Raw genomic sequence first — 26,322 nt, forward strand, 5'->3', positions numbered from 1 at the left:
ATTACTTCCTCCCACTCCTACCTCCAAGATTTTTCACGTGCTGCACCACTTCTCTGGAATTCCCTACCTCTCCCCCTCAGACTCTCCACCTCTCTACAAAACTTCAAATGGGCTCTCAAGACCCACTTCTTCACCAAACCCAGCCAAATCTCATCCTAAACCTCTGTTCCACGCTCTCTATGTACCCCATCTGTCTCACCCCTGTCTGTCTACCCCTCCCCTTTAGAATGTAAGCTCTCATGAGCAGGGCCCTCTTCCCTCATGTGCTTACTCTTTTCTTACTTTAATAATCTTCAGCTGCACCAAATCCAGCAGTCTTCTGCCACCTGATACTTATTCCAGTGTCATCTGCTGATGTAGCTATGTTTATTTACCCTGTACTTGTCCTATATTGTCATCAACTGTAAGTTGCTGTTTTCCTGTTTGATTATTTGTTTATGTACTCTGTAATTTGGTGCTGCGGAACCCTTGTGGCGCCATATAAATAAAGGATAATAATAATAAATAATATATTATATAGCAGTACGGTACAGTAGGCCACTGCTCTACCTACCTCTGTGTCGTCAAGTATACTATCCATCCATACCTGTGGTGCATTTTAGAAAAAAAACATATCTCGGCAGAGCAATCTATATATCCATCATTTTTCAGACAGCAACAGTGGGTATTGTAATAGTCACCCAATCCATCACTTTTATAGGGTTACATGCATCCACATGCTACAGCCTGTCTCAATAATTTTACTGTCACGGTGTGTGTGTTTGTGTTTTTATTTGGGTATTTTTTGTTGTTGTAGAACTACAGGTACCAGCGAGCCCGTTATTTCCCCGCCTGCTGGTACTTGAGGTTCTCCAAGTACCAGCAAGTGGGGGAGGCTTGCTGGGCCATGTAGTTCCACAACAAAAAAACAATATTCTTTTTTTACACATATGGCTATCAGCCCGGCACCCACCACACAGGGGTGCTGGGGACAGCCTCGGGCTTCACCCCTGGCCCTTGGGTGCCTCGAGGGGAGGAACCTCTTGATTTAAGGGATCCCCACTCCTCCAGGGAACCCCGGCCAGGGGTGACTAGTTGGAGGGGTAATGCCAGGGCCGCAGGGACCTACATAAAAGTGTCCCCTGGCTGTGGCATTATCTCTCTGGCTAGTGGAGCCCGGTGCTGGTTTTAAAAATATGGGGGACCCCTACATCTTTTGTCCCACGTATTTTTTGGAACCAGGACCCGTCTAAGAGCCCGGTGCTGGTTGTCTAAATACGGGGAACCTCTGTCCAATTTTTCCCCCAGTATTTAAATAACCAGGACCGGCTCAAAGAGGCTGGTTATACTAAGGAGGGGGGACCTCACACATTTTTTTTAACCCATTCAGACCCTTCTCCTTTAAGTTAATGGAAGCCCTGGACAACAAAATTGCATTCATGTCCTCCTCCCTCACCCTTCCCAGTCCCAAACACTCATTTATTTTCTTTAAAAATGTATAATATATCACAAGAACAATGAGCAGGCAGGCAGCGGGCATTGGCGGCATCGGACTGATATAGAAATTAGTGGTGGAGGGCTGGGTCAGTTGATTGTGGGAGAGTTTGTAAGCCATTGGCGGTGGCAGTGGGTATCGGCTCAGAGGCAGTAGCGGGCATTGGCTAAGGGTCATCGGCAGGATTCGGCGGACATTATGGCTGTAGTGCCTCACTAGCCACTGACCTCACCGCACGCCACTGTGGGACAGATGTAACATGCAGAGAGAGGTAGATTTTGGGAGAAGGAATGTCCTAGCATAACTGTTAATTGCAGTGTAATACTGTAATTCAACTGTGCAGCATTTGTGGCTAAATGTCAAAGAAGCCAGTATTTACCCTGCATGCAAAACAATAAATGTATTTGCACATACCTCCCAACTAACCCAATTTTTGCAGGACAGTCACTTTTTTTGGGAATGTCCAGCTAACCCAAATAACCCCCCCCCCCCAAGTGTCCCATAGTCATGGGGAAGGGGGGGGGGGTGGAAGGCTCCCTGTAGCTTGTTGCTCTGCAAATATGCACATTGTGGGTAATTCAGACCTGATCGCTAGGGAGTGTTTTTTGCATCCCTGTGATCAGGTGGTTGCCGCCTACAGCGGAAGGGAAAATTTGCTGTGCAGGTGTGTGATCACATGTGCACAAGAGCTGCACAGCTCAGCACTTACTCAGCCATTGAGGTGACGTCACAAATCCTCCCACAAAACGCCGGGTCCCTCCAGTGTTTTTCCGGACACTCCCTAGAAACATTCAGTTGCCACCCACACAAACACCCTCTTCTTGTCAATCTTCTTGTGATCTCCGGAGATTAGGAAGGGTGTGTTAGGGTTAGGCACCATTGAAGAGGCTTTGGGGGAGGGGTGGGTTAAAGTCAGGCTGTGGGAAAGGTGGGTTAGAGGGGAGGGATGGTGTAACATGAATATGAGACACTACTGTGCGGTGTAATGTGAATGAGGGACACTACTGTGTGGCATAATTTGAATTGGAAGTACTATTGACTTTTACCAGAGCTGACCAGAGGAAAGAACAAACACAGTCCCCCACTACCACAAATAATGCAGTCGAGTTTCCCACATTTGGGGAAATCATACGGGTCAGCATACCCAGAATGCAATGAATGAACCTCACCCTGGGAGAACAATCTTTATGACCATGGTATCTCCTATGCAAAATAAGTATAATTTGGGATAGGGGTGGGGAGGGCCGCTGCTCAGGCACATCTCTGTCAAGTAAAGGAGATTCAACTGAGGCAGCACAAGGGAACTCTCATCTGGGGACAACAACTGCAGGGAGAACACATATTTTCAGATGAACATGGGAGGGCAGAAGGCTGCCTAATACTGAAGCACCTTCAAACAACAAACCAAATGCAACAACTAGTGCAAGCATTCCTTGGGGAAGGCCTGCAGCAGATGAATTTGCACATGGTGATGTCATCCAAGCAGTGGGTCAAAGTTGGCTTCAACCCTCGTCTGCATATGAAAAGAGAAAAGGGGTGTGCAGGGCATGGCGACCTTTTGCGGTGCTTGGATGACCCCTAGTTTGCATTAAACACCTCCACCCTCCTTCGGTGTGGGGCTCATGTTGGCTATGCCCCAGCCCCTTAAGCATTCAAGCTGATTTCTTGCAGCAACTGGAAACTGTAACAGCTCCAGAGCTGCTCTGTAAGGCAAGTAAAAGGGTGTGGGCCCTGCAGCACTACCTGTAGTTCGCATTGTGCGTTGGAAGGCACAAAGTAAGCAGACGGGAGAAGTCAGGATAGTGCGCAAGGGTATAGAAGGGAGCGGCTCAAGAAAAGAGCAGTGGAAACAGACAGCAAACTAGGCTGGAGAGAGACCTGAGACAAAGAGATCTGAATTATATGAGAGCCGACCAGGGGAAACACAAAATATGCAGTCAAGTGTCCCACATTTGGGGAAATCGCAGGAGCAGCACACCCAGAGTGCAATGGGTGAGCCTTGCCCTGGGAGAAGCACCTTCATGATCATAGTATCTCACCTGGCAGGTAAGTAGGAGTTGGGCTAGAGCTGGGGAGGGTCGCTGCTCGGGCACCCCCCTGTCAAGTGAAGGAGATCCAACTGAAGCAGCACAAGGGAACTCTCGAAAGAGGAACAAGGCTAGAGGAAGATCTGAGACAAAGAAATTTGACTTTTACCAGAGCTGACCAGAGGAAAGCACAAACACAGTCCCCCACTACCACAAATAATACAGTCAAGTTTCCCACATTTGGGGAAATCACAGGGGTCAGCATACCCAGAATGCAATGAATGAACCTCACCCTGGGAGAAAAATCTTCATGATCATGGTATCTCCTATGCAAAATAAGTATGATTTGGGATAGGGCAGGGGAGGGCCGCTGCTCAGGCATATCTCTGTCAAGTAAAGGAGATTCAACTGAGGCAGCACAAGGGAACTCTCATCTGGGGACAACAACTGCAGGGAGAACACATATTTTCAAATGAACATGGGAGGGCAGAAGGCTGCCTAATACTGAAGCACCCCCAAACAACAAACCAAATGCAACAACTAGTACAAGCATTCCTGGGGGAAGGTCTGCAGAAGACGGATTTGCATACAGTGATGTCATCCAAGCAGTGGGCCAAAGTTGGCTGGAACCCTCATCTGCATATGAAAAGAAAAAAGGAGTATGCAGGGCATGGCGGCATTTTGCGGCGCTTGGATGACCCTTAGTTCGCATTAAACACCCCCACCCTCCTTCGGTGTGGGGCTCATGTTGGCAATGCCCCAGCCCCTGAAGCATTCAAGCTGATTTCTTGCAGCAGCTTGGCACTGTAACAGCTCCAGAGCTGCTCTGTAAGGCAAGTAAAAGGGTGTGGGCCCTGCAGCACTGCCTGTAGTTTGCAATGTGCATTGGAAGGCCCAAAGTAAGCAGACAGGAGAAGAAGTCAGGATAGTGCACAAGGGTATAGAAGGGAGGGGCTCAAAAAAAAAAAAGAAGTGGAAACAGACAGCAAACTAGGCTGGAGAGAGACCTGAGACAAAGAGATCTGAATTATATGAAAGCCGACCAGTGGAAATACAAATTATGCAGTCAAGTTTCCCACATTTGGGGAAATCACAGGAGCAGCACACCCAGAGTGCAATGGGTGAGCCTTGCCCTGGGAGAAGCACCTTCATGATCATAGTATCTCACCTGGCAGGTAAGTAGGAGTTGGGCTAGAGCTTGGGAGGGTCGCTGCTCAAGCACCCCCCTGTCAAGTGAAGGAGATCCAACTGAGGCAGCACAAGAGAACTCTCGAAAGAAGAATAAGGCTAGAGGAAGAAATGAGACAAAGAAATCTGACTTTTACCAGAGCTGACCAGAGGAAAGCACAAACACAGTCCCCCACTACCACAAATAATGCAGTCGAGTTTCCCACATTTGGGGAAATCACAGGGGTCAGCATACCCAGAATGCAATGAATGAACCTCACCCTGGGAGAACAATCTTCATGACCATGGTATCTCCTATGCAAAATAAGTATGATTTGGGATAGGGCTGGGGAGGGCCGCTGCTCAGGCATATCTCTGTCAAGTAAAGGAGATTCAACTGAGGCAGCACAAGGGAACTCTCATCTGGGGACAACAACTGCAGGGAGAACACATATTTTCAAATGAACATGGGAGGGCAGAAGGCTGCCTAATACTGAAGCACCTCCAAACAACAAACCAAATGCAACAACTAGTACAAGCATTCCTGGGGGAAGGTCTGCAGAAGACGGATTTGATACAGTGATGTCATCCAAGCAGTGGGCCAAAGTTGGCTGGAACCCTCATCTGCATATGAAAAGAGAAAAGGGGTATGCAGGGCATGGCGGCCTTTTGCGGTGCTTGGATGACCCTTAGTTCGCATTAAACACCCCCACCCTCCTTCGGTGTGGGGCTCATGTTGGCAATGCCCCAGCCCCTGAAGCATTCAAGCTGATTTCTTACAGCAGCTTGGCACTGTAACAGCTCCAGAGCTGCTCTGTAAGGCAAGTAAAAGGGTGTGGGCCCTGCAGCACTACCTGTAGTTCGCATTGTGCGTTGGAAGGCACAAAGTAAGCAGACAGGAGGAGAAGTCAGGATAGTGCACAAGGGTATAGAAGGGAGAGGCTCAAAAAAAAAGAAGTGGAAACAGACAGCAAACTAGGCTGGAGAGAGACCTGAGACAAAGAGATCTGAATTATATGAAAGCCGACCAGTGGAAACACAAATTATGCAGTTAAGTGTCCCACATTAGGGGAAATCGCAGGAGCAGCACACCCAGAGTGCAATGGGTGAGCCTTGCCCTGGGAGAAGTACCTTCCTGATCATAGTATCTCACCTGGCAGGTAAGTAGGAGTTGGGCTAGAGCTGGGGAGGGTCACTGCTCGGGCACCCCCCTGTCAAGTGAAGGAGATCCAACTGAGGCAGCACAAGGGAACTCTCGAAAGAAGAACAAGGCTAGAGGAAGATCTGAGACAAAGAAATCTGACTTTTACCAGAGCTGACCAGAGGAAAGCACAAACACAGTCCCCCACTACCACAAATAATGCAGTCAAGTTTCCCACATTTGGGGAAATCACAGGGGTCAGCATACCCAGAATGCAATGAATGAACCTCACCCTGGGAGAACAATCTTCATGACCATGGTATCTCCTATGCAAAATAAGTATGATTTGGGATAGGGCTGGGGAGGGCCGCTGCTCAGGCATATCTCTGTCAAGTAAAGGAGATTCAACTGAGGCAGCACAAGGGAACTCTCATCTGGGGACAACAACTGCAGGGAGAACACTTATTTTCAAATGAACATGGGAGGGCAGAAGGCTGCCTAATACTGAAGCACCCCCAAACAACAAACCAAATGCAACAACTAGTACAAGCATTCCTGGGGGAAGGTCTGCAGAAGACGGATTTGCATACAGTGATGTCATCCAAGCAGTGGGCCAAAGTTGGCTGGAACCCTCATCTGCATATGAAAAGAGAAAAGGGGTATGCAAGGCATGGCGGCCTTTTGCGGCGCTTGGATGACCCTTAGTTCGCATTAAACACCCCCACCCTCCTTCGGTGTGGGGCTCATATTGGCAATGCCCCAGCCCCTGAAGCATTCAAGCTGATTTCTTGCAGCAGCTTGGCACTGTAACAGCTCCAGAGCTGCTCTGTAAGGCAAGTAAAAGGGTGTGGGCCCTGCAGCACTGCCTGTAATTTGCATTGTGCATTGGAAGGCCCAAAGTAAGCAGACAGGAGGAGAAGTCAGGATAGTGCACAAGGGTATAGAAGGGAGGGGCTCAAAAAAAAAGAAGTGGAAACAGACAGCAAACTAGGCTGGAGAGAGACCTGAGACAAAGAGATCTGAATTATGTGAAAGCCGACCAGTGGAAATACAAATTATGCAGTCAAGTTTCCCACATTTGGGGAAATCACAGGGGCAGCACACCCAGAGTGCAATGGGTGAGCCTTGCCCTGGGAGAAGCACCTTCATGATCATAGTATCTCACCTGGCAGGTAAGTAGGAGTTGGGCTAGAGCTGGGGAGGGTCGCTGCTCAAGCACCCCCCTGTCAAGTGAAGGAGATCCAACAGAGGCAGCACAAGGGAACTCTCGAAAGAAGAACAAGGCTAGAGGAAGATCTGAGACAAAGAAATCTGACTTTTACCAGAGCTGACCAGAGGAAAACACAAACACAGTCCCCCACTACCACAAATAATGCAGTCGAGTTTCCCACATTTGGGGAAATCACAGGGGTCAGCATACCCAGAATGCAATGAATGAACCTCACCCTGGGAGAACAATCTTCATGACCATGGTATCTCCTATGCAAAATAAGTATGATTGGGATAGGGCTGGGGAGGGCCGCTGCTCAGGCACATCTCTGTCAAGTAAAGGAGATTCAACAGAGGCAGCACAAGGGAACTCTCATCTGGGGACAACAACTGCAGGGAGAACACATATTTTCAAATGAACATGGGAGGGCAGAAGGCTGCCTAATACTGAAGCACCCCCAAACAACAAACCAAATGCAACAACTAGTACAAGCATTCCTGGGGGAAGGTCTGCAGAAGACGGATTTGCATACAGTGATGTCATCCAAGCAGTGGGCCAAAGTTGGCTGGAACCCTCATCTGCATATGAAAAGAGAAAAGGGGTATGCAGGGCATGGCGGCCTTTTGCGGCGCTTGGATGACCCTTAGTTCGCATTAAACACCCCCACCCTCCTTCGGTGTGGGGCTCATGTTGGCAATGCCCCAGCCCCTGAAGCATCCAAGCTGATTTCTTGCAGCAGCTTGGCACTGTAACAGCTACAGAGCTGCTCTGTAAGGAAAGTAAAAGGGTGTGGGCCCTGCAGCACTACCTGTAGTTCGCATTGTGCGTTGGAAGGCACATAGTAAGCAGACAGGAGGAGAAGTCAGGATAGTGCACAATGGTTTAGAAGGGCGGGGCTCAAAAAAAAAGAAGTGGAAACAGACAGCAAACTAGGCTGGAGAGAGACCTGAGACAAAGAGATCTGAATTATATGAAAGCCGACCAGTGGAAACACAAATTATGCAGTTAAGTGTCCCACATTAGGGGAAATCGCAGGAGCAGCATACCCAGAGTGCAATGGGTGAGCCTTGCCCTGGGAGAAGTACCTTCCTGATCATAGTATCTCACCTGTGTCACGATCCGGGTATCTGGACGCCATTTCTTACCTATCAGATGCCTCCTAAGGCTGGCTCAGCGCTCCAGGACCGGATCCCATCTGTCATCCTGATGTGCACATTCCCGCATCCTCGCCTGTCTCTCTGGACGCAGTCACAGTAACGCCTTATACATCTGGCATGGCGTCTCCCGCGGCCTCCGCCGCCGTCCCTGAGCTTCTGCATTCAGAGTGGCGATTACGTCAGCCGCGGCCTCCGCTGTGTCCGCGTGGTTGGATGTGCATCTGTCAGCCTGGCATCTCCTGTCTCCGGTGGCCGGCGCCGCCATTACTGTTTTCCAGACCACATGGATTACAATCCAAACTTCCCTCCAAGTGTCTGCATGGGCGCAGCCATCTTGGATTCTGTCAGCTGATCATTCCTACCAATCCGTTGTCAGTATTATTAATTTGCATAATTGCCTAGCCAATGCCTTCCTTGCTGCAGGTATAAATAGGTTGTGCCTGAGCAAGGAAGGCGTCAGTGCTTTGGTTGTCAAACCTAGTTCCAGTTTGTCTCTCTTCTGTGAATGTCTTCCAGGTTCCAGCTCCTGTCTCCAGACTTCTGCTATAGAGACCCGCACCAGCATTCCATCTGCGGTGTAGCCTGACTCTCCGATCCATTCTGGACTCACCTGTTTCCAGCTACTACATCACCTGCTTCCAGCTCAGCTTCCAGCAGTGTACAGCTTCTCTTAAAGGGCCGGTGTCCTTTCTGCAGTTTACCACTCTCCACCGGTATTATTATTTCTCCGCTCTCAAATTCTACATTTCATCTATATTGCATCGCTCTCAAGCTCTATTTATTATTTAACTGGTTCCAGCCAGTATCCACTCCGTGCCAACACCTGTCTGGTTCTAACCAGTACCCACAGCAGCATTTTATCTACAGCAGTCCAGCTTTCCCTGGAACACCAGCTGGTACGACCCTGGGCTTTCCTCATTGCTACAGTTGAGCCTGGTAAGGACTTTCCAACTTGCAGATAATAAGAACTGTCTCATACCACCAGAGCTCTGTGGCCCCTGCCATCCTGTAGTACCCAGGAACTGTATTATTATTTCTCTGCTGATTTTTATGTTACTTTTTACTGCTACTGTGATGCATGGAGTTTGTCATAAATAAATATCATTGACTTTTACTCAAGTTGTCGTGGTCACGCCTTCGGGCGGTTTCTCTTCATGTTACTTACATGTCCAGGGGTCTGATACAACCTCCCAGGTTCCGGTACATCTCAGCCCCTACAACTGAGGCTGCCTTCCGTCAGCTCAGGCCCTCAGTTGTGACAGTAAGCACTGACCTAATGAATCCAGCCGGAGACCAGGATCAAGCGGCCAGGCCGATGCAAGAACTGGCAGCCCGACTAGAACATCAGGAGGCTGCACAGGGCCACATCATCTGCTGTCTCCAGGATTTCTCTACTCGGCTGGATGGGATTCAGACAACTCTCCGTGGATCAGGCGCGTCTGGTGCGTCAACCACAGTGACTCCAGCTATAACCCCACCCACCTTACCCATTTCTGCTCCACGTCTTCATCTTCCAACGCCAGCAAAATTTGACGGATCTCCAAGATTCTGCAGGGGATTTCTCAACCAGTGTGAGATTCAGTTTGAGCTACAACCTGGCAATTTTCCCAGTGACCGTACAAAAATTGCCTACATTATTTCACTTCTCAGTGGCTCAGCCCTTGACTGGGCATCACCGTTATGGGAGAGGTCCGACACCCTGCTATCTTCTTACACTGCATTCGTGTCAACATTCAGGCGCATCTTCGACGAGCCAGGCCGGGTAACTTCAGCTTCGTCTGAGATTCTCCGTTTACGCCAGGGATCACATACTGTAGGACAATATCTGATCCTGGCATCTGAACTGGCATGGAACGACGAGGCCCTGTATGCTGCATTCTGGCATGGTTTATCCGAGCGTATTAAAGATGAGTTAGCTACCAGAGACTTACCCTCCAAGTTAGATGAGTTAATCTCACTTTGTACAAAAGTTGACTTACGTTTCAGAGAGAGAGCAACTGAGCGTGGAAGATCATCTGCTCCAAAATCTTCTGCTCCTCCTCCTCGCCAACTGTCACCAACTAAATATGAACCCATGCAAATTGGCCGTTCCCGTTTAACTCCTGCTGAGCGCCGAAGACGTCTCTCTGAGTCTCTCTGTCTGTATTGTGCAGCTCCGTCTCACACTATTAATGCCTGTCCCAAACGTCCGGGAAAACTCCAAATCCTAGCTCGCCAAGGAGAGGGCCGGCTAGGAGTAATGATCTCCTCTCCATCTCCTCAAGATTGTAATCTCCCAGTCTCGCTTCAAGTTGCTCAACGTTATCAGAACGTCATTGCCCTCCTGGATTCCGGAGCAGCTGGGAACTTTATTACCGAAGCCTATGTTAAACCGTGGTCCCTACCCACCGAGAGACTTCCTTCCTCCTTTTCCTTAACTGCCGTGGATGGCAGTAAAATTTTTGATACAGTTATTGCTCTAAGGACTCTACCAGTTCGTCTGAGAGTGGGAGTTCTTCATTCCGAACTTATTTCACTTTTAGTGATTCCAAGAGCCACACATCCTGTGGTCCTGGGCCTTCCATGGCTCCGTCTTCACAATCCTACAATTGATTGGACGACTACGCAAATCCTGGCATGGGGTTCCTCCTGTGCTGAGACATGTTTGTTTAAAGTGTTGCCTGTCTGTTCTTCCTCCCCCAGGTCGTCTGATGTTCCACCTCCTCCATATCAAGATTTCACGGATGTGTTCAGTAAAGCTTCTGCTGATATCCTTCCTCCTCATAGAGAATGGGACTGCCCGATTGATCTCGTTCCAGGGAAGGTTCCACCTCGAGGCCGAACTTATCCGTTGTCTCTGCCCGAGACGCATTCTATGGAGGAATACATTAAAGAGAACCTAGCAAAGGGGTTCATTCGACCTTCTTCTTCTCCAGCCGGCGCAGGCTTCTTTTTTGTAAAAAAGAAAGATGGTGGTCTGCGGCCGTGCATCGACTACAGAGGTTTGAACGACATTACCATCAAGAACCGCTATCCTTTACCCCTGATTACTGAGCTCTTTGACAGAGTTAGCGGAGCTACCATCTTTACAAAGCTGGACTTGAGAGGTGCATACAATCTCATCCGGATCCGTGAGGGTGACGAGTGGAAGACCGCATTTAACACCCGTGACGGACATTATGAGTACCTCGTCATGCCCTTCGGATTGAGCAATGCTCCAGCTGTCTTCCAGCATTTCGTCAATGAGATCTTCAGAGACATTCTATACCGTCATGTCGTGGTCTATCTAGATGATATCCTCATTTTTGCCAACAATTTAGAGGAACATCGTTTTTGGGTAAAGGAGGTTCTGTCCCGTCTCCGTGTCAATCATCTCTATTGCAAATTAGAGAAATGCGTCTTTGAAGTCAAGTCCATTCCGTTTCTAGGGTACATTGTGTCCGGTTCCGGACTAGAGATTGATCCTGAGAAACTACAAGCAATCCAGAATTGGCCGGTACCCTTAACCCTCAAAGGGGTCCAGAGGTTCTTGGGGTTCGCCAATTATTACCGAAAGTTTATACGAGACTTTTCCACCATTGTGGCGCCTATTACTGCTTTCACCAAGAAGGGTGCTAACCCGTCCAAGTGGTCTGAAGAAGCCATGCAAGCTTTTCATCTTTTAAAACAGAGGTTCATCTCTGCGCCTGTCCTGAAACAGCCTGACATCGACTCTCCTTTCATCCTAGAGGTGGATGCCTCCTCCGTTGGAGTAGGAGCGGTGTTATCTCAGAGGGCTAAAGATGGCCATTTACATCCTTGCAGTTTCTTCTCACGGAAGTTCTCCCCAGCGGAGCGCAACTATGCCATTGGCGACCAGGAGTTGCTAGCCATCAAGCTCGCTCTAGAGGAGTGGAGATATCTGTTGGAGGGAGCTTCTCATTCAATCACCATCCTTACAGACCACAAGAACCTTCTATATCTGAAAGGCGCACAATGTCTCAACCCTCGTCAGGCCAGATGGGCACTTTTCTTTTCCAGGTTCGACTTTAAACTCCAGTTCTGTCCGGGCTCTCAGAATCGCAAGGCCGATGCCCTTTCCCGCTCATTGGAGCAAGAAAATGAGTCAGAGTCTTCAGACAAGCATCCTATTATAAATCCGTTGGCATTCTCCACGGTAGGGATGGACTCTACGCCCCCATCAGGGAAAAGTTTTGTGTAGCCGACACTAAGGAAGAAGCTCATGCATTGGGCCCATGCTTCCCGCTTTGCCGGACATACAGGTACCCAAAAAACCCTGGAGTTTATCTCTAGGTCCTATTGGTGGCCAACTCTGAAAAAGGACGTTTTGGAGTTTATTGCATCTTGCCCAAAGTGTGCTCAACATAAAGTATCCCGCCAGTCGCCTGCGGGGCAACTGGTTCCACTATCTGTTCCCCGTCGACCATGGACCCATTTGTCAATGGATTTTATTACAGATTTGCCCATGTGCAACAAGTTTAATACCATCTGGGTGGTAGTTGACCGGTTCACCAAGATGGCACACTTCATTCCTCTCACCGGTCTTCCGTCAGCTTCCAAGTTGGCTCAAGTATTCATACAAGAGAAAACCAATATTGCAAGAGTGTACACCTGGTGCTGTTGCCTACAGAGTGAGGGCAGCTAGTCTTAGGGGACTTGATCCCTAATTTCCCCAAATAGATGAAAAGCTAATCAAACAATAAGACAGCGCTTCTCACTTTGTATAATAATTATTTTTTATTTCATATATATAAAATTAACACAATTAAGCACCGGCCAGTGCTAAAATACTAAAACTCACAAAATAAAATAAGATAAGAATGTGTCTTAACACACAAATATTACAATCCACACACAGACCAAGTATAATAAATACTGTGATTCCCAAGTAACTTTCTTTAGAAAGACCTGTGAGAATATAGGGTGCAAGCAGGTTTTTAACTGTTGGTATATAATGAACTTCAAAATTCAAACAGCTGATCTAAATGGCCTAATGAGCCCAAAAAATGCAGTGCAAAGGGTAAATGCAGTAACCAGCATATAATTAGTAAATCATTCCACATGTAGATGTATCATGATGTTAATCTGGCAGTAGTCTCTAATTACAGTCCATCCATAAGTGCTTATAAGTTGTTAATATAGCTGGTAGATTTGTTAATATAACAGCATAGGAATGTATTAGTCAAGCAGATATCACTGATTAGAATCCATCCATAATCAAGCTTATAACGTTGTTAGTATAGCTGATAGTTTTGCAGATGTAGAAGCATATATAGAAGAAAGGCAATGATTTTAAACACTGCAGTCAAATGTCCACCTAGGGTACATATGCTGTGTACCTTTAGTTGATACCTCTCCTTAATTGCTGTAAGGCATGGCAGCCTGATGAATGGAGACTGGTGGGCAATATATGACCTGCGCAGTGTTCCCTTTTAGGAAAATGCCTCTCTCCAGTGTAGCAGCAGCAGCAAATGGCTGTAGGTAGTAGAATGTATATTCCGACGGCCAATGAGTAAACAAACGCGTTTCTCCGCCTACCCTCCGGTCTCAGCGGCTTCCTCAGTGTGTAAAATGAAACTCCTCCATTGATAGAGCCTTATATACCGGCTTGCCGGTTCGCGCATGCGCAGTGCGCTCGCGTTTCAAGCCTCATTTTCGGGACTTCTTGTTTGAATGACTTTGCTTATTTCTTCAATCAAAAGGCTTTTATATAGAACAGTATATGCACCTTTAGGTTCAAAGTTTCCTAATTAATTTTCAAACAGGAATTTCAGCCTTATATACATTATTTATTTATATATTTATATGTGCAAAATTATATCTTCTTTTCCGGATTAGGCCCTCTTGTGGGCAAAACATATATGGCACAACTGACCCGTTTATCACAAACAGAGATTTCAAGGAATAAATAAATAAATCAGAAAATTGTATCACTCACGGTATGCTGAAAACCAGCCCTACCGTGTAACCATTAATTTTGTTATTATACATATATATATTTTTAATCCATTTAATCCATTTTCTTATTAATCCATTTTCTTAGAGGATCTCTAGAGTAGTTATAATTGCTAGCAAATTTGCATATTTTAAATTTCGTGATCATTACCTGGCAATATTAGTTATATACATGTTACTCATTATATCCCTATATTAGTCAGAACAGACCCCTCAATAAAGAGCTATGCTTTGATTTCTTTATTCATTTTCTTAAACCAAACCTTATTTTCATACTTATATTTATATTTATTTTAAATGCACAAAAGGACTACCTCCCTCCCCCCTTTTTTCATCAACCCATCCCTGGTAACCATCATATTCCGGTTCACACATGTGTATATATAGTAAGTAAGGAGACAAGATATACAGACATATATTTTAAATGACATCATAGAATTAAAACATAACTTCGATACTATGTCGCTAGTGATATTACATTAAATTAAATTGCATTAAGTTCCACAGTGTCATTTAGGCCTATAGGCATAAGTGTATTCATTTTATATATCCAATATGCTTCTCTTTTGCATAGTTTATTAAATCGGTCACCTCCCCTTGTGGTATTTTTAATTTGTTCTATTGCTACCATGATACAATCACTAAAATTAGAATTCTGACAACATATGACATGATTAGCTAGTGGATGTTTCGCTCCTTTTAAGATATTTCTTCTATGTTCCATGTATCTTATATGCATAGTACGTGTAGTTCTCCCTATATATTGGGCCCCACATTTACACGTAATAACATATATGACATATGTTGATGCACAATTAAGAAAATCTTTTATTTGATATGTCTCCCCCGTATTAGTCGACATGTATGTCAAGCTTTTTCTTGGTAAGTATTTGCAAGATAGACAATTTTCTTTCCCACACTTGTGGAATCCTGGTGGTTTTATAGGTATCCATGTATCATTGCTATTTGGTTTCTTTTTTGTTCTTTCAAAATGACTGGGCACCAAAATAGATCGTAAATTCTCGCTCTTTCGAAAGATCATGCCCCCTCTCTGATCTAATTGTGGTTTTAATACCTCATCTAACATTAGTAATGACATGTTTCTTTTAATAGTTTGTTGAATCTTATATGCACAACTGTTACAGGTATATTGTGTCACAAACATCATATTTCTTTTTTCCTCTTTTCCCCCTAACCCATTTTTTTGTTGTTGTTTTCTTTCTTTGGGTTTTAGGAGGGTGGCCCTATCTATTTGTTCTACTTCCAACAAAGCTCCTTCTAGTAATGTGGGCGGGTAGCCCTGTTCTATAAATGAGGTCTTAAGCTCAGTTGCCTGTGCTTTATATGCTGTTATAGATGAGCAATTTCTACGCATGCGGACAAATTGGCCCCTGGGGATGTTTTCTTTCCACTCTTTTTTATGAGAGCTGTTGTAATGAAGATAATTATTATGATCAACCTGTTTTATATAGGTTTTTGTAGTGAGTTTATCATCCTCAACTGTTAGTGCTACATCAAGAAAACTAAGCGCAGTTTGACTATATGTATAGGTAAACCTCAATCCATAATTATTATTGTTTAAACTTTCAGTAAAACTTAAAAGGTGCTCTAATGTGCCCCCCCAAATTATAAATAAGTCATCTATAAAACGGCCATAGTACACAAGACTCTCACCGAGTCCGCCACCCCAAACATGTTGGTCCTCAAAGACCCCCATGTATAGGTTTGCCAGACTCGGCGCGAATCTGGCTCCCATGGCCACACCCCGTGTCTGTAAAAAGTATTGTGAGTCAAATAAAAAATAGTTATGTGTTAATATAAAGTGAATGGAGTTAAGTACAAAAACACGTAGAGAGTCCGATATCCCATCCTGTGATAAATACTGTTCTACTGCTTTAATACCATCGGCGTGAGGAATATTAGAATAAAGTGATTCAACATCACATGTCAGTAAATAATAATTTTGCTTCCAAGTAATTTTGTTAATAATATTTAAAAAATGCTGTGTATCTTTAATATGGGATCTCAAACCCTCCACGTGTCCCTGTAAATAGTGATCAACAAAGAAAGATAAATTATTTGTTAAAGAACCCACTCCCGAAATAATAGGGCGCCCAGGTGGATTAGTGAGTGTTTTGTGTATCTTGGGCAAACAATAAAACGTGGCAGTGATGGGGTGAGGACAAAGTAAAAATTTATACGTTTCTCTTGATATAGCTCCACCAGCCAAGGCTTCATCCAATAGTGTAACATATTCAACCTGGAATTTTGCGGTGGGATTGCCTCCCAATCTAGTATAAAATATACCATTATTTACCTGTCTAAGACATTCATTAGAGTAATCTTCCGTATTGAGCACAACTATCCCACCGCCTTTATCTGCTGGTTTTATTACGATCTCTTTATTTTCCAAGAGATCTTTCATAGCTTTACGTTCCCCAGGGGTCAATTTATCCCCATATATGTTCTTCTCAGATTCCTCACAAATCTTCCTAAAGCTCGCAAGGGTGGATTTATAAAAGCTTTCAACATAGGGTCCTTTATAGTTTAATGGGTAAAACTCTGATTTTTTTCTGAAGGGGTTATTGACATTATAAATTTGGGTCTCTGATTCGTAATTAATATGATCATCTTGTCCTATTTCTTTTTGTAAAGATTCCAGGATCTCAACAGCTATATCATCACCCTGATCCAGCAGGATCGGTTTGTCTTCATTTTTTTGTGCCTTAAGCGCTTTCAGTGCAAAGTATCGCTTGCGGCTAATTTGTCCGCATGCGTAGAAATTGCTCATCTATAACAGCATATAAAGCACAGGCAACTGAGCTTAAGACCTCATTTATAGAACAGGGCTACCCGCCCACATTACTAGAAGGAGCTTTGTTGGAAGTAGAACAAATAGATAGGGCCACCCTCCTAAAACCCAAAGAAAGAAAACAACAACAAAAAAATGGGTTAGGGGGAAAAGAGGAAAAAAGAAATATGATGTTTGTGACACAATATAACAGTTGTGCATATAAGATTCAACAAACTATTAAAAGAAACATGTCATTACTAATGTTAGATGAGGTATTAAAACCACAATTAGATCAGAGAGGGGGCATGATCTTTCGAAAGAGCGAGAATTTACGATCTATTTTGGTGCCCAGTCATTTTGAAAGAACAAAAAAGAAACCAAATAGCAATGATACATGGATACCTATAAAACCACCAGGATTCCACAAGTGTGGGAAAGAAAATTGTCTATCTTGCAAATACTTACCAAGAAAAAGCTTGACATACATGTCGACTAATACGGGGGAGACATATCAAATAAAAGATTTTCTTAATTGTGCATCAACATATGTCATATATGTTATTACGTGTAAATGTGGGGCCCAATATATAGGGAGAACTACACGTACTATGCATATAAGATACATGGAACATAGAAGAAATATCTTAAAAGGAGCGAAACATCCACTAGCTAATCATGTCATATGTTGTCAGAATTCTAATTTTAGTGATTGTATCATGGTAGCAATAGAACAAATTAAAAATACCACAAGGGGAGGTGACCGATTTAATAAACTATGCAAAAGAGAAGCATATTGGATATATAAAATGAATACACTTATGCCTATAGGCCTAAATGACACTGTGGAACTTAATGCAATTTAATTTAATGTAATATCACTAGCGACATAGTATCGAAGTTATGTTTCAATTCTATGATGTCATTTAAAATATATGTCTGTATATCTTGTCTCCTTACTTACTATATATACACATGTGTGAACCGGAATATGATGGTTACCAGGGATGGGTTGATGAAAAAAGGGGGGAGGGAGGTAGTCCTTTTGTGCATTTAAAATAAATATAAATATAAGTATGAAAATAAGGTTTGGTTTAAGAAAATGAATAAAGAAATCAAAGCATAGCTCTTTATTGAGGGGTCTGTTCTGACTAATATAGGGATATAATGAGTAACATGTATATAACTAATATTGCCAGGTAATGATCACAAAATTTAAAATATGCAAATTTGCTAGCAATTATAACTACTCTAGAGATCCTCTAAGAAAATGGATTAATAAGAAAATGGATTAAATGGATTAAAAATATATATATGTATAATAACAAAATTAATGGTTACACGGTAGGGCTGGTTTTCAGCATACCGTGAGTGATACAATTTTCTGATTTATTTATTTATTCCTTGAAATCTCTGTTTGTGATAAACGGGTCAGTTGTGCCATATATGTTTTGCCCACAAGAGGGCCTAATCCGGAAAAGAAGATATAATTTTGCACATATAAATATATAAATAAATAATGTATATAAGGCTGAAATTCCTGTTTGAAAATTAATTAGGAAACTTTGAACCTAAAGGTGCATATACTGTTCTATATAAAAGCCTTTTGATTGAAGAAATAAGCAAAGTCATTCAAACAAGAAGTCCCGAAAATGAGGCTTGAAACGCGAGCGCACTGCGCATGCGCGAACCGGCAAGCCGGTATATAAGGCTCTATCAATGGAGGAGTTTCATTTTACACACTGAGGAAGCCGCTGAGACCGGAGGGTAGGCGGAGAAACGCGTTTGTTTACTCATTGGCCGTCGGAATATACATTCTACTACCTACAGCCATTTGCTGCTGCTGCTACACTGGAGAGAGGCATTTTCCTAAAAGGGAACACTGCGCAGGTCATATATTGCCCACCAGTCTCCATTCATCAGGCTGCCATGCCTTACAGCAATTAAGGAGAGGTATCAACTAAAGGTACACAGCATATGTACCCTAGGTGGACATTTGACTGCAGTGTTTAAAATCATTGCCTTTCTTCTATATATGCTTCTACATCTGCAAAACTATCAGCTATACTAACAACGTTATAAGCTTGATTATGGATGGATTCTAATCAGTGATATCTGCTTGACTAATACATTCCTATGCTGTTATATTAACAAATCTACCAGCTATATTAACAACTTATAAGCACTTATGGATGGACTGTAATTAGAGACTACTGCCAGATTAACATCATGATACATCTACATGTGGAATGATTTACTAATTATATGCTGGTTACTGCATTTACCCTTTGCACTGCATTTTTTGGGCTCATTAGGCCATTTAGATCAGCTGTTTGAATTTTGAAGTTCATTATATACCAACAGTTAAAAACCTGCTTGCACCCTATATTCTCACAGGTCTTTCTAAAGAAAGTTACTTGGGAATCACAGTATTTATTATACTTGGTCTGTGTGTGGATTGTAATATTTGTGTGTTAAGACACATTCTTATCTTATTTTATTTTGTGAGTTTTAGTATTTTAGCACTGGCCGGTGCTTAATTGTGTTAATTTTATATATATGAAATAAAAAATAATTATTATACAAAGTGAGAAGCGCTGTCTTATTGTTTGATTAGCTTTTCATACAAGAGATCTTTCGACTCCACGGTCTTCCAGAAGAAATTATCTCAGATCGAGGAGTTCAATTCACAGCCAAATTCTGGCGAAGTTTATGTCAAGCCCTCCAAGTCAAGCTAAAGTTATCCACGGCTTACCATCCTCAGACCAATGGTCAAACTGAGAGGGTGAATCAGGACTTGGAGTCCTTCCTCCGCATCTATGTGTCCTCCTCTCAAGATGACTGGGTTCAATTACTTCCCTGGGCCGAGTTCTGTCATAACAACCAGTATCATTCTTCATCTACTTCAACACCATTCTTCACCAACTTTGGATTCCACCCTAAAGTCCCTGAGTTCCAACCGCTTCCAGCAACTTCTGTTCCCACAGTGGATATCACCTTGCATCAGTTTGCCAATATCTGGAAGAGCGTACGATCAGCTCTGCTCAAGGCATCGTTCAGGTACAAGAAGTTTGCGGATAAGAAGCGTCGAGCAGTTCCTGCTCTCAAGGTGGGTGATCGGGTATGGTTATCCACGAAGAATTTGAGGTTAAGAGTTCCCAGTATGAAGTTTGCACCTCGCTACATCGGTCCTTTTAAAATTGATCAAGTCATCAATCCTGTTGCTTACAGACTCCAGTTGCCTCCCTTCTTAAAGATACCCAGGACATTCCATGTTTCCCTGTTGAAACCGCTAATCTTGAATCGGTTTCATTCCTCACTTCCTCCAACTCCGAAAGTCCAAACTCAACGAGGCGTTGAGTATGAAGTAGCCAAGATCCTGGACTCACGTCACCGTTACGGTCAACTTCAGTATCTTATTGACTGGAAGGATTATGGCCCTGAGGAACGTTCATGGACCAATGCTTCTGATGTCCATGCTCCTGCCTTGGTCCGGAGATTCCATTCCAAGTTTCCTCAAAAGCCAAAGAAGTGTCCTGGGGCCACTCCTAAAGGGGGGGTGCTGTCACGATCAGGGTATCTGGACGCCATTTCTTACCTATCAGATGCCTCCTAAGGCTGGCTCAGCGCTCCAGGACCGGATCCCATCTGTCATCCTGATGTGCACATTCCCGCATCCTCGCCTGTCTCTCTGGACGCAGTCACAGTAACGCCTTATACATCTGGCATGGCGTCTCCCGCGGCCTCCGCCGCCGTCCCTGAGCTTCTGCATTCAGAGTGGCGATTACGTCAGCCGCGGCCTCCGCTGTGTCCGCGTGGTTGGATGTGCATCTGTCAGCCTGGCGTCTCCTGTCTCCGGTGGCCGGCGCCGCCATTACTGTATTCCAGACCACATGGATTACAATCCAAACTTCCCTCCAAGTGTCTGCATGGGCGCAGCCATCTTGGATTCTGTCAGCTGATCATTCCTACCAATCCGTTGTCAGTATTATTAATTTGCATAATTGCCTAGCCAATGCCTTCCTTGCTGCAGGTATAAATAGGTTGTGCCTGAGCAAGGAAGGCGTCAGTGCTTTGGTTGTCAAACCTAGTTCCAGTTTGTCTCTCTTCTGTGAATGTCTTCCAGGTTCCAGCTCCTGTCTCCAGACTTCTGCTATAGAGACCCGCACCAGCATTCCATCTGCGGTGTAGCCTGACTCTCCGATCCATTCTGGACTCACCTGTTTCCAGCTACTACATCACCTGCTTCCAGCTCAGCTTCCAGCAGTGTACAGCTTCTCTTAAAGGGCCGGTGTCCTTTCTGCAGTTTACCACTCTCCACCGGTATTATTATTTCTCCGCTCTCAAATTCTACATTTCATCTATATTGCATCGCTCTCAAGCTCTATTTATTATTTAACTGGTTCCAGCCAGTATCCACTCCGTGCCAACACCTGTCTGGTTCTAACCAGTACCCACAGCAGCATTTTATCTACAGCAGTCCAGCTTTCCCTGGAACACCAGCTGGTACGACCCTGGGCTTTCCTCATTGCTACAGTTGAGCCTGGTAAGGACTTTCCAACTTGCAGATAATAAGAACTGTCTCATACCACCAGAGCTCTGTGGCCCCTGCCATCCTGTAGTACCCAGGAACTGTATTATTATTTCTCTGCTGATTTTTATGTTACTTTTTACTGCTACTGTGATGCATGGAGTTTGTCATAAATAAATATCATTGACTTTTACTCAAGTTGTCGTGGTCACGCCTTCGGGCGGTTTCTCTTCATGTTACTTACATGTCCAGGGGTCTGATACAACCTCCCAGGTTCCGGTACATCTCAGCCCCTACAACTGAGGCTGCCTTCCGTCAGCTCAGGCCCTCAGTTGTGACAACCTGGCAGGTAAGTAGGAGTTGGGCTAGAGCTGGGGAGGGTCACTGCTCGGGCACCCCCCTGTCAAGTGAAGGAGATCCAACTGAGGCAGCACAAGGGAACTCTCGAAAGAAGAACAAGGCTAGAGGAAGATCTGAGACAAAGAAATCTGACTTTTACCAGAGCTGACCAGAGGAAAGCACAAACACAGTCCCCCATTACCACAAATAATGCAGTCAAGTTTCCCACATTTGGGGAAATCACAGGGTCAGCATACCCAGAATGCAATGAATGAACCTCACCCTGGGAGAACAATCTTCATGACCATGGTATCTCCTATGCAAAATAAGTATGATTGGGATAGGGCTGGGTAGGGCCGCTGCTCATCCAAGCAGTGGGCCAAAGTTCGCTGGAACCCTCATCTGCATATGAAAAGAGAATAGGGGTATGCAGGGCATGGCGGCCTTTTGCGGCGCTTGGATGACCCTTAGTTCGCATTAAACACCCCCACCCTCCTTCGGTGTGGGGCTCATATTGGCAATGCCCCAGCCCCTGAAGCATTCAAGCTGATTTCTTGCAGCAGCTTGGCACTGTAACAGCTCCAGAGCTGCTCTGTAAGGCAAGTAAAAGGGTGTGGGCCCTGCAGCACTGCCTGTAATTTGCATTGTGCATTGGAAGGCCCAAAGTAAGCAGACAGGAGGAGAAGTCAGGATAGTGCACAAGGGTATAGAAGGGAGGGGCTCAAAAAAAAGAAGAAGTGGAAACAGACAGCAAACTAGGCTGGAGAGAGACCTGAGACAAAGAGATCTGAATTATATGAAAGCCGACCAGTGGAAATACAAATTATGCAGTCAAGTTTCCCACATTTGGGGAAATCACAGGGGCAGCACACCCAGAGTGCAATGGGTGAGCCTTGCCCTGGGAGAAGCACCTTCATGATCATAGTATCTCACCTGGCAGGTAAGTAGGAGTTGGGCTAGAGCTGGGGAGGGTCGCTGCTCAAGCACCCCCCTGTCAAGTAAAGGAGATCCAACTGAGGCAGCACAAGGGAACTCTCGAAAGAAGAACAAGGCTAGAGGAAGATCTGAGACAAAGAAATCTGACTTTTACCAGAGCTGACCAGAGGAAAACACAAACACAGTCCCCCACTACCACAAATAATGCAGTCGAGTTTCCCACATTTGGGGAAATCACAGGGGTCAGCATACCCAGAATGCAATGAATGAACCTCACCCTGGGAGAACAATCTTCATGACCATGGTATCTTCTATGCAAAATAAGTATGATTGGGATAGGGCTGGGGAGGGCCGCTGCTCAGGCACATTTCTGTCAAGTAAAGGAGATTCAACAGAGGCAGCACAAGGGAACTCTCATCTGGGGACAATAACTGCAGGGAGAACACATATTTTCAAATGAACATGGGAGGGCAGAAGGCTGCCTAATACTGAAGAACCCCCAAACAACAAACCAAATGCAACAACTAGTACAAGCATTCCTGGGGGAAGGTCTGCAGAAGACGGATTTGCATACAGTGATGTCATCCAAGCAGTGGGCCAAAGTTGGCTGGAACCCTCATCTGCATATGAAAAGAGAAAAGGGGTATGCAGGGCATGGCGGCCTTTTGCGGCGCTTGGATGACCCTTAGATCGCATTAAACACCCCCACCCTCCTTCGGTGTGGGGCTCATGTTGGCAATGCCCCAGCCCCTGAAGCATTCAAGCTGATTTCTTGCAGCAACTTGGCACTGTAACAGCTACAGAGCTGCTCTGTAAGGCAAGTAAAAGGGTGTGGGCCCTGCAGCACTACCTGTAGTTCGCATTGTGCGTTGGAAGGCACAAAGTAAGCAGACAGGAGTAGAAGTCAGGATAGTGCACAAGGGTATAGAAGGGCGGGGCTCAAAAAAAAAGAAGTGGAAACAGACAGCAAACTAGGCTGGAGAGAGACCTGAGACAAAGAGATCTGAATTATATGAAAGCCGACCAGTGGAAACACAAATTATGCAGTTAAGTGTCCCACATTAGGGGAAATCGCAGGAGCAGCATACCCAGAGTGCAATGGGTGAGCCTTGCCCTGGGAGAAGTACCTTTGCAAAGTGTCTCTGTGGCGCAATCAGTTAGTGTGCACGGCTATTAACCAAAAGGTTTGTGGTTCAATCCCACCCAGGGACGTAATTGACCTTGTTATCAGATTTTGGTGATCTTTAAGTAGACAAGTCAAAATTTCAAACCCCCTGTTCTGGTGTAGGGTACCTGGCCTTCTCTGATGTAATCAGAGTTAGATTTGATTCAGTGATTTTATAAAAACAGCTAGGAAGCACAATTTAGCAGTGGGTTGCAGAGAAAAAGAAATATGCTGGCAAAAAAAATCCAATTGAGTGATTAAACAGCTCTTAATTTTCTGGCTTTATTTTTATGCTAACAAATTTGTTCTCTGAAAAGTGTCCACAAAGCCAAGTCTCTGATTACCACCTTTGTAGGGATGGTTTTTCACCTATTACTAAATTAAATATGCTTCATTGGAAAGGCAGCAAGATGCATCCTCATTTCAATGTCTACTGAAATAATACGGGTTGACACCAGGAAACATTACCGCCACTGCATCCTTGCTGCTTTCTCATGTGGAAGTCTGTTTAATGTGAAAACAAGGTGATATCTAATTAGCACACAGGTAAGGAATTAAGAAAATCTTTATTTAAGGGTGAAGATGTTTCTCACAAAATCGTTGCCCCAATGCATCATTGAAATTCAAGCTGGAAAGATGATTTTAATATATCACTTGTACATTTTGTATTGCTCTTCTGGTGACAATGTAGTTTGTTTTTGTCAATTACCCTTTTAATAATAGGGTAAAGAAAATTAAGTGGATTTTTTAAAGAAAACTATACTGTCAATATACTATTAAAACAAATTAAAATGGTAAAAGTTATTGTACTTTAAGTAAAAATAAAAGAGCAAAAATATCAATCCCAGTTTTGATTACTTAAATTAACAAAAAAAAATGCATATAGCAAAGGATAGTTTCAATCTGCCTACCTCTGGGTTATGGGCCCAGCATGCTTCCATTGCAGTACTCTGCTGCACATGTAAGTGCAAGAGATCCTGAAGCACTCAGTCATCATGGGAAAGTACCAATGTGTTTCTTCGTTGGTTGATGGAAGAAACATCTTACAAAAACTCTCCAGATTATTGACTTTTTAAAGTTTTTCTAGGAAACGTTCTAGATGTATGCTTATTAGCCTTTGTCAGTATGTGCTTTTTGCAAAGTGTCTCTGTGGCGCAATCGGTTAGTGTGTCCGGCTACTAACCAAATGGTTGGTGGTTCAATCCCACCCAGGGACGTAATTGACCTTGTTATCAGATTTTGGTGATCTTTAAGTAGACAAGTCAAAATTTCAAACCCCCTGTTATGGTGTAGGGTACCTGGCCTTCTCTGATGTAATCAGAGTTAGATTTGATTCATTGATTTTATAAAAACAGCTAGGAAGCACAATTTAGCAGTGGTTTGCAGAGAAAAAGAAATATGCTGGCAAAAAAATCCAATTGAGTGATTAAACAGCTCTTCATTTTCTGGCTTTATTTTTATGCTAACAAATTTGTTCTCTGAAAAGTGTCCACAAAGTCAAGTCTCTGATTAACACCTTTGTAGGGATGGTTTTTCACCTATTACTAAATTAAACTTGCTTCATTGGAAAGACAGCAAGATGCATCCTCATTTCAATGTCTACTGAAATAATACAGGTTGACACCAGGAAACATTAACGCCACTGCATCCTTGCTGCTTTCTCATGTAGAAGTCTGTTTAATGTGAAAACAAGGTGATATCTAATTAGCACACAGGTAAGGAATTAAGAAAATCTTTATTTAAGGGTGAAGATGTTTCTCACAAAATCGTTGCCCCAATGCATCATTGAAATTCAAGCTGGAAAGATGATTTTAATATATCACTTGTACATTTTGTATTGCTCTTCTGGTGACAATGTAGTTTGTTTTTGTCAATTACCATTTTAATAATAGGGTAAAGAAAATTAAGTGGATTTTTGAAAGAAAACAATACTGTCAATATACTATTAAAACAAATTAAAATGGTAAAAGTTATTGTACTGTAAGTAAAAATAAAAGAGCCAACATATCAATCCCAGTTTTGGATTACTTTAATTAACAAAAAAAAATGCATATAGCAGAGGATAGTTTCAATCTGCCTACCTCTGGGTTATGTGCCCAGCATGCTTCCATTGCTGTACTCTGCTGCACATGTAAGTGCAATAGATCCTGAAGCACTCACTCATTATGGGAAAGTACCAATGTGTTTCTTCGTTGGTTGATGGAAGAAACATCTTACAAAAACTCTCCAGATTATTGACTTTTTAAAGTTTTTCTAGGAAACGTTTTAGATGAATGCTTATTAGCCTTTGTCAGTATGTACTTTTGCAAAGTGTCTCTGTGGCGCAATCAGTTAGTGTGTACGGCTATTAACCAAAAGGTTGGTGGTTCAATCCCACCCAGGGACGTAATTGACCTTGTTATCAGATTTTGGTGATCTTTAAGTAGACAAGTCAAAATTTCAAACCCCCT

General features: G+C 44.2%; 11 non-coding genes and 1 pseudogene across 11 annotated transcripts; all 12 read right to left on the reverse strand.

Annotated features, from left to right (window-relative positions):
* Positions 1-2,530: 2,530 nt before the first annotated feature.
* On the reverse strand, positions 2,531-2,694 carry LOC134986902 (U1 spliceosomal RNA). The gene has a single exon (XR_010192671.1). It is a non-coding gene; the product is annotated as a U1 spliceosomal RNA (small nuclear RNA).
* Positions 2,695-3,386: 692 nt separating this feature from the next.
* LOC134986979 (U1 spliceosomal RNA) lies at positions 3,387-3,528 on the reverse strand (annotated as a pseudogene).
* Positions 3,529-3,680: 152 nt separating this feature from the next.
* Positions 3,681-3,844, reverse strand: LOC134986873 (U1 spliceosomal RNA). Its single transcript, XR_010192644.1, has one exon. It is a non-coding gene; the product is annotated as a U1 spliceosomal RNA (small nuclear RNA).
* Positions 3,845-4,521: 677 nt separating this feature from the next.
* LOC134986963 (U1 spliceosomal RNA) lies at positions 4,522-4,684 on the reverse strand. The gene has a single exon (XR_010192727.1). It is a non-coding gene; the product is annotated as a U1 spliceosomal RNA (small nuclear RNA).
* Positions 4,685-4,836: 152 nt separating this feature from the next.
* On the reverse strand, positions 4,837-5,000 carry LOC134987039 (U1 spliceosomal RNA). The gene has a single exon (XR_010192792.1). It is a non-coding gene; the product is annotated as a U1 spliceosomal RNA (small nuclear RNA).
* A 673-nt stretch (positions 5,001-5,673) lies between these two features.
* On the reverse strand, positions 5,674-5,836 carry LOC134986983 (U1 spliceosomal RNA). The gene has a single exon (XR_010192742.1). It is a non-coding gene; the product is annotated as a U1 spliceosomal RNA (small nuclear RNA).
* Positions 5,837-5,988: 152 nt separating this feature from the next.
* LOC134986845 (U1 spliceosomal RNA) lies at positions 5,989-6,152 on the reverse strand. The gene has a single exon (XR_010192618.1). It is a non-coding gene; the product is annotated as a U1 spliceosomal RNA (small nuclear RNA).
* Positions 6,153-6,826: 674 nt separating this feature from the next.
* On the reverse strand, positions 6,827-6,989 carry LOC134986955 (U1 spliceosomal RNA). Its single transcript, XR_010192718.1, has one exon. It is a non-coding gene; the product is annotated as a U1 spliceosomal RNA (small nuclear RNA).
* A 152-nt stretch (positions 6,990-7,141) lies between these two features.
* On the reverse strand, positions 7,142-7,305 carry LOC134986831 (U1 spliceosomal RNA). Its single transcript, XR_010192604.1, has one exon. It is a non-coding gene; the product is annotated as a U1 spliceosomal RNA (small nuclear RNA).
* A 14,636-nt stretch (positions 7,306-21,941) lies between these two features.
* LOC134986910 (U1 spliceosomal RNA) lies at positions 21,942-22,104 on the reverse strand. Its single transcript, XR_010192678.1, has one exon. It is a non-coding gene; the product is annotated as a U1 spliceosomal RNA (small nuclear RNA).
* A 452-nt stretch (positions 22,105-22,556) lies between these two features.
* Positions 22,557-22,719, reverse strand: LOC134986959 (U1 spliceosomal RNA). Its single transcript, XR_010192723.1, has one exon. It is a non-coding gene; the product is annotated as a U1 spliceosomal RNA (small nuclear RNA).
* Positions 22,720-22,871: 152 nt separating this feature from the next.
* Positions 22,872-23,035, reverse strand: LOC134986882 (U1 spliceosomal RNA). The gene has a single exon (XR_010192652.1). It is a non-coding gene; the product is annotated as a U1 spliceosomal RNA (small nuclear RNA).
* Positions 23,036-26,322: the final 3,287 nt, after the last annotated feature.

Source organism: Pseudophryne corroboree (genome assembly GCF_028390025.1).
Source record: "Pseudophryne corroboree isolate aPseCor3 chromosome 7 unlocalized genomic scaffold, aPseCor3.hap2 SUPER_7_unloc_6, whole genome shotgun sequence".
Lineage (NCBI taxonomy): Eukaryota > Metazoa > Chordata > Amphibia > Anura > Myobatrachidae > Pseudophryne > Pseudophryne corroboree.